The following is an 11,543-nucleotide window of genomic DNA, read 5'->3' on the forward strand; positions in this document are numbered from 1 at the left end:
AGGTAGAGGCAGAGGAGGAAGACAACCAATAAACAAGGCGACAATAAAGTGTTATTATTGCCATGACTTTGGACATTTGCAATATGAATTTCCAAAGAAACTACAAGACAACAAAGCAAACTACATTGAGTCTGGTGAGGAGGAAGTTTTGCTCATAGCACAACTAATCTCAAATAAAGAATCAAGCACACTAGATTTGTGGTTCATTGATTCAGGTTGCAGCAACCACATGACAGGTAGAAAGGATTGGTTTTCTTCCATTGATACTTCCTTTGGTGTTAAAGTGAAATTAGGGAATAATCATTCATTAAAGTTTCAAGAGAAGAATCAAACTATTGAAGTAAAGCAAAATAAATGCAAAGTGTTTCATGAGAATGGCATCATTTTTTAAACCTTCATGACCATTAATCGCATGTTTGTTGTACATGTCAAGTCTGAAATTTCTCAGCCATGTTTTCAGGTCAGTTCAGCACCACCAGCTAAAATTTGGCACTCTCGCTATGGCCATTTAAGCTATAGTGGACTAAGAACTCTATTAGAGCACGATATGGTAAAAGAGATGCCCTCCTTCAAACCACTGACTAAACTTTGTGAATATTGTTTGAAAGGGAAACATCAAAGAGACTATTTTCCACAGCAAAGCAATTGGTGAGCCTCCAAGTTACCATAATTGATTCATTCTAATATTTATGGCCCTATGAATCCTATATCAAATGGAAATAAAAGGTACATACTAACTTTTATTGATGATTTGAGTAGGAAAATATGGGTGTATTTCATTGTTGAGAAAAGTTAAACATTTAGTATATTTAAGGAGTTTAAAGTATTGGTTGAAAAACAAGTTGGACTTCTTATTCAAATATTGCGTTCTGATAGAAAGGGAGAATATCTCTCCAAAGAGTTTATTGATTTCTCTAATAAGCAAGGTATTAGAAGACAACTAACAACTTCATATACTCCACAACAAAACGATGTGGTTGAAAAGAAAAATCAAACCATTTTGAATATGGTTCAAAGTACTTTGGCAGAAAGAGAAGTTCCAAAATCATTTTGGCCTGAAGCTATTAACTGGGTAGTGCATATTCTGAACAAAAGCCCTACACGTGCAGTTAAGAACATCACACCTGAAGAAGCATGAAGTGGAATCAAGCCATCAATTTCATACTTCAGAATCTTTTGGGGGTGTATAGGATATGTACATGTACGCATGGAGTGGAGTCAAGCCATCAGTTTCATACTTCAAAATCTTTGGGTGTATAGGATATGTACATGTACCTGACCAGCAAAGAAGCAAACTTGATGACCAAAGTATCAAGTGTGTGTTATTGGGAGTGAATGAGGAATCTATGGCCTACAAACTCTATGATCATGTAAAGAAGAAAATCCTAATTAGTAGAGTTGTAAAATTCCAAGAGAATGTGGCCTAGAATTTGAGTGATGCAAAGGAGTTACATCCAACCTTCAGGGTTACATATGAGATTAATTCCTCATATGAACCTTCTAAAGCAGCACTGGAAAGCATCCAAACAAATTCTAGTGATGCAACCACCCATGAACCTTATATTTCAACAATTGTAGTAACTCAGCTAGATGTAGCATCTTCAACTGAAGGGAGGGTTAGAAAATCACCAGCTTGGATGCGAGATTATGTCTCAGGTGACAATTTAACTAAAGAACACTAGTGCAGTTTTGGCCTTTTAACTCGCGTTATAGGCATCGGTTGTCATTTAACCGAAGCATAAAATGGTGCGATGGCACTTTTGCAATTATTTCCAACTTGTATGCCTCGGTTAATTAGAAAACCAATGCCAAAAGGTCTTATATGCCTCGGTTTTGACTCGAAGCCTAAAAGTTGGCCAATATTTCAAAAATGCCACTACAGCAATGATATTTGGCTTCGGTTGGAATTGAACCGCTGCCAAAAACTGTTTTTTGCCTTGGTTAAAAATTAACCGAGGCCAAAAATTATTTTCTGCCTCGGGGGAAATTGAACCGCTGCCAAAAACTATTTTCTGCCTCGGTTAAAAATTGAACCGAGGCTAAAAGATTCGTTAGGGTTTAAAAATCGCGAATCACTTTTTTTCTTCTTCTTCTTCCTCGCGTGCGTGTTCTCTCTCTCAGCCACCGACCTCCATTGCTGCTGCGCTCCGACCACTTGCTACTACTTGGCGTTTGGCTCATTCATGTTCTGGCTTAGCGAAGTGTGATTTGGGGCTCGCGAAGTGGGCATCAGTTTATTGTGTTGCAGGTGCGTGGCAAACTGGTGTTGTGCGTGGATGGAGATCTTTCGTTGATGGTGGTGAGACATGTAGGTGGCGGCAGCGTGAAGAAACTTGTCGTTGTGACGGAGGTGGTTTCGCGATTTGGGGGAGGAGACACGATTTAGGGTTTGTGATTTGCTACAGGTGGTTGATTTTTGTTTGCATTTATGCAAGTGTGATGTTCACATTTTCGTGTATGAAGAACATGGTGGTTCCGTGGTGGTGGCACGATTCACAAATTGCTCTTACGATGAAGGAGAAGATTGCAATGGTTGTGGATCTTTGGTTCTGAGTTTCGGATGTGGCGGTGGTTGACGGAACTGTGGGGAACCATGGTGCCTGCCTAGGGTTTCTGGTGGAGAAGATAAGATGTTGAAAATTCAGAGAGACACATATGGCCTCGATTCTCAGCAAAATCGAGGCAGAATATAGAGCTTCTGCTTTGGTTGAGACCTGAGGCAAAAAGCTAACCTTTTTGGTCTTGTCCAACTATGCCTCAGTTATAGTACCGGGGCAAAATGACAAAAATAACCCCTGCCAAAAGCCCTTCTTGCACTAGTGGAATATGCTATGAATTATGTCATGTTTACAGGTGTAGATCTAGTAACATATAATCAAGCATCAAAATGTCAACAATGGAGGGATGCGATGGATGCTGAAATACAACACATTCAAAAGAAATGATACATGGGAATTGGTTGATCCACCGTCTAATTGCCAAGTCATTGGCGTCAAATGGATCTTTAAGACACAATTGAAGGAAACTAGGGAGATTGACAAATTCAAAGCTAGACTTGTAGCAAAAGGCTACACTCAAGAGGAAAGGATAAATTATAGAGAAATCCTTGCACTGGTAGCTTGACTTGAAACCATATAGATTGTAACACCATGGCCAAATATTACTAATTTAAAAAAATAGAAGGGTTAAATATGTTTTTGATCCCTCAAGTTTCAGTGAATTTTGAAATTAGTCCCTCTTCGAAACCTTATACCAATTTAGTCCTTTATCTTTATAAATGCATGGATTTAGTCCTTCTTACCAAATTTTGTTAAGTTTATTTGACATTTTAAACGCATTTTATGATAAAATTTGAGTTAACATTAAAGCAAAAATGTGTCAAACTGTATAAATAATTCAAATACTATGATGAAATGCGCTTGAAACGTCAGATAAACTTAACAAAATTTGGTTAAAAGGACTAAATTCATGCATTTTTAAAGATGAAGGACTAAATTGGTCGAAAGTTTTGAAGAGGGACTAATTCTAAATTTCACTGAAACTTGAGGGACCAAAATCATATTTAACCCAAAATAGAATAATATGAAAATAAATTCACATTTATTTAACTGTCTTTCCCAAAATGTGAGAAAATTAAAAACGTTCATCAAGTGTCATGATAATAACCGTAATTTAAAACTCCAAGTTTTACATTTCCAAAAACTGATAAATCAAATATAAGTTACATAATAAAAGAAATAACTATAAAATGAACTCACCATGCTGTCTCGATTCAACGTTATGCCTCACTAGCACTACCTACAACATCATATGCTCTCGTGTAATGAATTACACGATCATCGCCAATCACAAACAGATAGGGTGAGCTCATAGTTCAAATGTATATAAAAACACAATTCAAATATATGCACACACACATCAGAGAAACTTCATCCTCTGATTCCATAAAGCATGGTGACCACCATATTTATCCATGTTCTACATCTTCATATGATAACCCTAAGATATCCTTTGCTGCCACAAGCCACAACTCGTGGTCCTACCATTTACAAGCCACAACTCGTAGAAACATGTGTCGGACTATCTTGTTACGAACCACACTCCGTAACGTTAGGTGGAGTTCCCAATATGAACCATAATTCGTACTCTCGACACCAGATTAGCACATTAATGGCCATAACCTGTGATTTCATAATCGAGTGGAGACCATCCATATGAGCCACAACTCGCACACTCACACCGGTACCACACAACAGACCACAACCTGGCATCACCACATGTTCACCCTCCATTCCAAGCTACGACTCAAAGAATTTTATTTCCAACCACAACTCAAGGAATGCTCTAGCAAAGTCCATTATTAAGGTATCACCCAAAGCCTTGTAGACCACACCATTAAAAGAAAACATGTCATTGCCCTGACGTCATCGCTTAGCGCTTCTTGAGCGCCACTAGGCGAAAACCAGTTGCAGACCGCTTGGAGGAAGCCACAAGCCGCCAGGCACCAAGCGCCTCAGAAGTCATTGTCTCTGCATGTATTGTCTAGTGGGACAAACCTTACTGTCAGGCGCCACGCGCTCCCAGTGCCAATGTCCACACAATAGTCACCTAGCAGGATAACAACATCGCCAAGCGCTACGCGCTCCAATAGCCTTATGTATTGGTTGTTATCACCTAGTGGTTCAAATCACACAGTCAAGTGCTACACCAATCATAGAAACTTTACTAGTTTTACAATTTGCAGAACCAAGTCTCCCCCTCTCAATTGTAGCAGGCTCACCTTGATTCACCCAATTGTGAAAACCTACATTTTATCATCTTCCATATTACTTATATGTCTGCACCATAATAATACACTATTACCATTCCCTTTGAGATCATATCCACCTTCAAACCCAATCACAAGTTAAGCCTAACATAAGAACTCCAATTCTAGCAACCATTCATCCTATATCTCAATCTGAATTTCAGTTTTAGATAATCTGATTTCTAGTATTAATACTTCCAAACCCTTCTCCTACAATTTCAATGGCAACCCCCAACCCTTAGAGCAATAATTTTGACCTACCTTCACTTGAGAAATTTACCAAAGGTATCCAAATCCTAAGTTTTATTCTGCAAATAATCTTATACGTAGTTGATGAGTGCGTATTTTTGCCCTCATTTAATGTTTAATTTTGGGTATTTAATTGAATTTGTGTGCTTAAAGATTGTTTTAATTGGGATTTCCTATAATTGGGTTTATTGAGCATGAAATACAAAAACATGTTAAAAATAGATTTTTAGTTACATAAATGTTCTTTGGATATTTTGAGGTGTGTTAGTGCAGTTGCAGCTAAGTTAAGCTCGTGGAGGTGTGGAAATAAATTGATTAAAGCTTCATGACACCTTAAAGATAAATCCAAGAATAAGAAATTATCAAAAATACAAAAATCCAAGCCAAGCATTGCATGAAGACAGCAAGAAAATCTTGAAAAAGTGAAGAAGTCTGGCTAAACCAAAACGAGAGGAACAAAAAATTTGGACCTTGCGGTTTTCTTTATCTTTATGATAGAAGATAATTTGGAAAAAATATATCTTTAGATATTTTATTTGATATTTTTAAATAATTATCTTATTTAATTATATCATAAAATATTAAAAGATAATAACTACCAAATCTTTTTAAATATGACAAGATCTTCTTGAATCTTTTTAGTTCCACAACAAACAAATATATCTTGAAGATATTGAATTATTTAGAAGATAATTTAAGGAGATTGCAAAATTAATACAAATACTAATTGGTGATAATTTATCATATATCTTTAATTAATTAATTAATTTAATTATATTAGATATTGATATTATCAACCAATTATATTTGTCAAATATTCTATATCTCTCCAAATATTTTTAAATATTTATCTCTATCTTTATTTTAAAAGATGTTTGAGAGATTTTAGCAATAGAAAAGCCCAGTCCAATTCCTATATAAAGACACTAAGGGAGAAGCAGAAAGAACAAGCCCGGGACTTCGAAGTTTAGGAACCCTTAGGGGGGCCTAATTTCGTTTCCTTTCTCTCTCTATTCTTCTCTCTATTTTTATTTTATTTTGTATTTCATGGAGTGCTGAACTTCTTGGGTTGATTCCATTGTAATTTCTTATTTGGATTCTGAGGTTAGATCAATTAATTTGTTTGTTCTTTTGATCCTTGTTGAGATTATTTTCATCTATGTCTTTTGGTTCTTAATTTAGTGAAAGTAATGATTTTTACATTGTAGCAAGTTAGCACGGTGTTAAATCTACATAACATTACAATTGTATAAGTCCAAGGGTTTTTAAATTTTAATTGAGAAGTTACTTTGATTAATTTTAGAAACTTTCATATGATTGCATGAGTTTTTGTTAATAATTGAGAAGTTACTTTGATTAAAGGTGAAAACTTAGATTAGAATTGATCAAGAAGTTACATTGGTTAATTAGCTTTTTACTAGATATAAGAGGTAAAAGAATGAACATGAATAGGATTAGTAATATTTAATTGAGAAGTTACTTTGGTTAAATTTACTAAGATTAATCTACAAAGTTCTTGCTTTTGATTGAGAAGTTACTTTAGTTGAAAGGAAGGACGCCAACAAATTAATTGAGAAGTTACATTGATTAATTTGAAGTCTTAAACAAGAAATCAATAACAATAATCTTTAGGAAACCAATGATGAATCCTATTTTGAAAAAGCAGTGGAATCAACCTATTTTTTTTACTATTGTTTCTATCTTATTTTATTTTTTATCTTTATCTTTCATATTTTTATTATTTTATTTGACTAACTCTTTTGTATAGATATTATAAGAACTAACTTGTTAAAAATCAATTCCGTGTTCGTTGGGAGATGACTTAGGGTTAACTTAACCCATACTAATTTTTTGGCTACTTTCTTAACAATACTGAAGTTGTTATAGATAAGTAGTATTAATTTGATCGCTTGACGACAGCGTTATCAGTAGTTATGTCCTGATGCACCTAATTTACATTATATTTCTTATCTCAATACTCTCAATCACCATCTAACATTAAATTCATTCCTCACTCTTAATTTAGGCACATCTCCGCCCCCTCGTCCCCTGTCTAAGGTTCCTTGTTTCACTCTCATAAGCAATTTATCACGATTGAGCCCTTGTGCGCATCGTACCCATAGCCAGGTGGTGCATACAATTCTGGGTAAAACCTAGAATTTCCCTACACTTGCGTAGACCCAACAAATCCCAAAATGCATCTCTCTATCTATCCCCATAATCTGATAGGCAATCATTCTTCCAATGATATCTAATACCAGATTAAGTGCGCAATTACAGTTTCCTTAAGGTAATTGGGGCATCAATTAGTCTGATGCTCAAAATCCCAATTCTTTCCAAGCCCTAAAATGTGTTCATACCATTATTTACCCAATTCCTTCAAACTACTATAGAAATCAACAAGCAAAAGCATCCAATATTCAACCAACAGTTAAATTTCATGTTTCCCCCGATCAAAACAACCCACAAACCCCACAACACCAAAAATCGAGCCAATCTTGCTTGTGTCGCCTAGCGGGTGTTCATCGCCGCCAAGCGGTTCATGTAGAAATCCAGAAACTACCCGCATTTGTTAAATAATTATTTATTTAATTATTTAATTTTCTTGGGTCTTACACAGACTGTTATTGCATTAGCAACTCTAAAGAGATGGACTATTTACTAGCTTGACATTAAATCAGCCTTCTTGCACAAGTTATCAATGAAGATATCTACTTAGAACAACCACTAGATTTTTGCTTAAGGGGCATGAAAATCAAGTATATAAGCTCAAAAAGGCCTTATATAAGCAAGATCCTAGAGCTTGGTATAGCAAACTATTGAAAGTTGATCAAGGAGCAAAGGTTGATAGATGTTGTTTAAATAACTTATGGGGAGTCTCATGTATCTTATGACTACAAGACCAGACATAGCATACCTTGTTAGTCTGATTTACTGATTCATGGAACATCAAAAGGAGATCCACTTTCTTACAGCAAAATGAATGCTACGTTACATTGAAAGTGACTATGTAGGGGATCTTAAAGACCGAAAAAGAAATAACATGTGGTAAGTTTATCTACAACTGAAGAAAAATTTATAGCAGTTGCATATTATGCGCATGTCAATGTGTTTGGTTGAGAAGAACTTTGGAACACCTAAATCACCATCAAAGAGAGCTACAACAATGCTTTGTGATAATTTTTCTACGATTAAATTGTAGAAAACCCATTCTTACACAGAAAGAGCATACACATTGATGTTAGATTTCACTTCTTGAGAGATCTATGCAATGATGGTGTTATTGAGCTAAATTATTGCAGTACCAAAGATTAGTTAGCAGACATCATGACAAAGTCACTTAAAGCTGAAGAGTTTTGACATCTACGAAGCTCACTAGGCATGGTTGAAGACTTATAAATAAATTGCTGCAAGGAGCATACAATTTAAGGGATGGATTGTTGAATGAGTCAAAATAATTTAAGAGTTAATTTGTTTATTTGTCAGATTTTATGGGTACTCAGTTACCTATAATTTAGGAATAAAGCTATTAGTGCATATGTGTGCATATGTGTGTAGATGTTTTGCTACTTTTTAGCAAAATAGATGTAAGGCTTAAGTCTACAAACTTGGTCATTTCTTTTGAAATTATATTCAGTGTTGCATGATTGCCTTTGAGCACAAACCCGTGTTTCTTACATGTTAAATCAACAAAGGGTAAGCTTGGGAGAACTATCCTGGTAGGGGAAGTTGAACCTGTATGTTTTAATTGTCTTCTCTTTCTACATTTTGCATCATCACAGCATGGTTACTTTAGTGTGTATTTTGTGTGAAGTTTTGTTCGGGAAATCGCTTATGCTGAACTCGTTCTTAGAATGGGTACATTTTCGTTTCCGTTGGTTTGAGTATAGGAACAGTCGTTATGAGTTTGGGGTTATTTATCAATGGTACACGATGTTGGATTTTTAATAAACTTAAATGTATTAGCCGTTGTGGGTAACTAGCCGTTGTAAGAAACTAGTCGTTAGGTGATTAATGTACTAACCGTTATATAGTTAATGCATTAATGTACTAGTAGTTTATAGCTGTTGGGAGTACAATGAATAAAAAATGTAAGCCTATAAAATGTATTGTTGATGACATAAATAAGTACAACGAGAATAAGTTTTTTCATCCAAGAGCCTCTTTCTCCTGACACATGAATCGTACGGGTCCTCTTCGTAAGACTCATCGATGCAGCTAAAAGTAATTCTCATGACTAGTCATGTGCTCACATTCACGAGTGGTCACGACCTTTCATGTGGTGAGGGTTGCTTCCTGGAAGTTTTGTTCATGCCTGCAGCGACGCCATTGGGCATGCATGGTGTTTTCTCAATTTTCCTGCAACTCTACCAATGAGGGTTATTGTATGAGTGCATGAACCAGGTGGTTGTTCTAGTTTAAAGAACGTGAGTGTTATCTCAGAATTCTGGTGGTCTGTGAGCTGTTCGCGTAAGAGGAGAAAGGTTATGTGTTTACGCTGTCCATGTTCTTGAAACTCATCGGTTGGGGTTGTTTTATAGTATAGCACATGGGTTCCGCATGGGTTTTGTTTTCATTTCCTTTATTTTGTTGGTTGATGAACGAAGTTTTGAAACATATGCAAGTATCTATTACATGACAATGAATGTTGTGTGCTGTGATGCATGCGTGTTGTGAAACTCTATGAGTTTTATCTTACTCACAAGGCTAAAACTTCACCACCTCTCATGAGCATTCTGATAGTTGGAGGTTATACGCAGTGCTTTCTCTCAAGCCAACGAACGAAAGCATGCTGCAGTGAAGACATGGTGTTGCCAATAGTTCTTGTGGCTGTTTACTGGTTTTTCTTCATGATTTTGTGGTGGGTCTTTTCTCTCGGTTTAGAGGTGGGTTGCGAAAAAGGATGTGGTTGTTTCACGTAGATGCAGGTGAGGGCTGCCAAGAAACCGTTTGTGGTCGCGTAAGGGGGGCCGAGGAATTCCCCCAAATGCTAGCCTTGGTTTAGTGGTGTGGTGCAGCACCTTTTCCATTAGGGTAGTTTTTCTTCTTCTCGTATACGTTGGTGGCTTGCTAAAGAACTCATAGTATGCATAGAATGGTTCTTTATTTTTCGGTGTGCAGCCACATGTTTCGTTTAGGGGCGTAGTTCTCTTTCTTTTCTTATAGCCTTGTAGTGGTTGCTTTTCTTATAGCCTTGTAGTGGTTGTTTTAGCTTTTCTCCTTTAGCGTGATTATGTGCAGCGTGCACATTATTTTCTCTCAGCTCACTCAATCAATTTTCTCTCCTTCTAGGGCCGAGGGCGGAAAACTTTTTCACTTATCATTTTCGAAAATGATATTTCAACAAAAAAATTTGACAAGATTTTGACAAATCGGGCGTGACATCAGAGTTTTTAAATTTTTATTATAAAAAGCTTTACTAAAAAAAATGTTACACGTGCATAAGTTATTTTGTTTGAAAACTGAAATGGAGAAGTGCATTGGAGAGACAAAGAGAGAACGGGAATGGGAGAGAAGTGATGTGACCCCACCAAGCCCAATTGCACCTTCAAGCCCAAGCCCAAGCCCAAGCCCATTAAAAGGCCCAATAACAAGAAGTATGATGAAGAAGATTCAAATGGGCCTCCCAATAGATGGACACAAATCTAATGGGCTTGTCACATTATTTTCATGGGCCAAAGAAATCAACAAGACTTGAAGAAGTGCATCAAAGCCCAGTAGAATAGATTTTAAATTGGGCCAATATTTGGGCTTTGCTTTCAATAATGGTGTAATACATAAAAATAGGTGTTATATGTACAAATGGGCTCGACCCACTAAGAGTCTCCCTTAGGCCATGACTTCCTCATGGATCATGCATCCCATGGAGCCAAGTCCACACTCCACCCATGTGCCTCCTTCATCCAAAGGCTAAGAGAGTGTCTCATTTTCCAAGTCTTCATCCAAAGACTAGGAAGATGTCTCCTTCTCCAAGCCACCATCCAAGGGTGATGATTAAAGCTTCTCCTCCAAGCTTGATCTAAGGGCCAAGAATTAGCCTAGCTTTTAGGCTCACATATAAAAGCCAAAAGTAGACCATTTGTACATTTTAACTCCTGAATTTTGCAATAGAAGCATAGTGTTGAGAGTACTCCACCCTATTGCATTTGAGAGTCTCCTTTGCTAGAGGATTGAATCATCTCCTTTAGCTACCTTCCCTTAGCTTTCTCTTAAGCTAAACCTTCAAACACCTTAGTCCAAACCAATGCTTAGCAGGAGCCTTAAAAACTTGCTTCCACTCCCTTCCATGGATCACGTCTACTTCATGGAGCTTTCATCCATTCCACACCAAGAGCTCCACCATTTTGGTATCAAAAGCCACTCAACTTCGGCAATCAACCATTGTTGAGTAAGGTTTCATGATTCTTGGCTTGTCTCTTCATTTCCGTGTTGTATTTCCCTTGTTCTTCCATTTTGTTGTTGTTTTTGTTCATTTCTACGGTGTTCT

Source organism: Vigna unguiculata, chromosome 4, assembly GCF_037176805.1.
Source record: "Vigna unguiculata cultivar grain cowpea cultivar isolate G323 ecotype 2 chromosome 4, ASM3717680v1, whole genome shotgun sequence".
Lineage (NCBI taxonomy): Eukaryota > Viridiplantae > Streptophyta > Magnoliopsida > Fabales > Fabaceae > Vigna > Vigna unguiculata.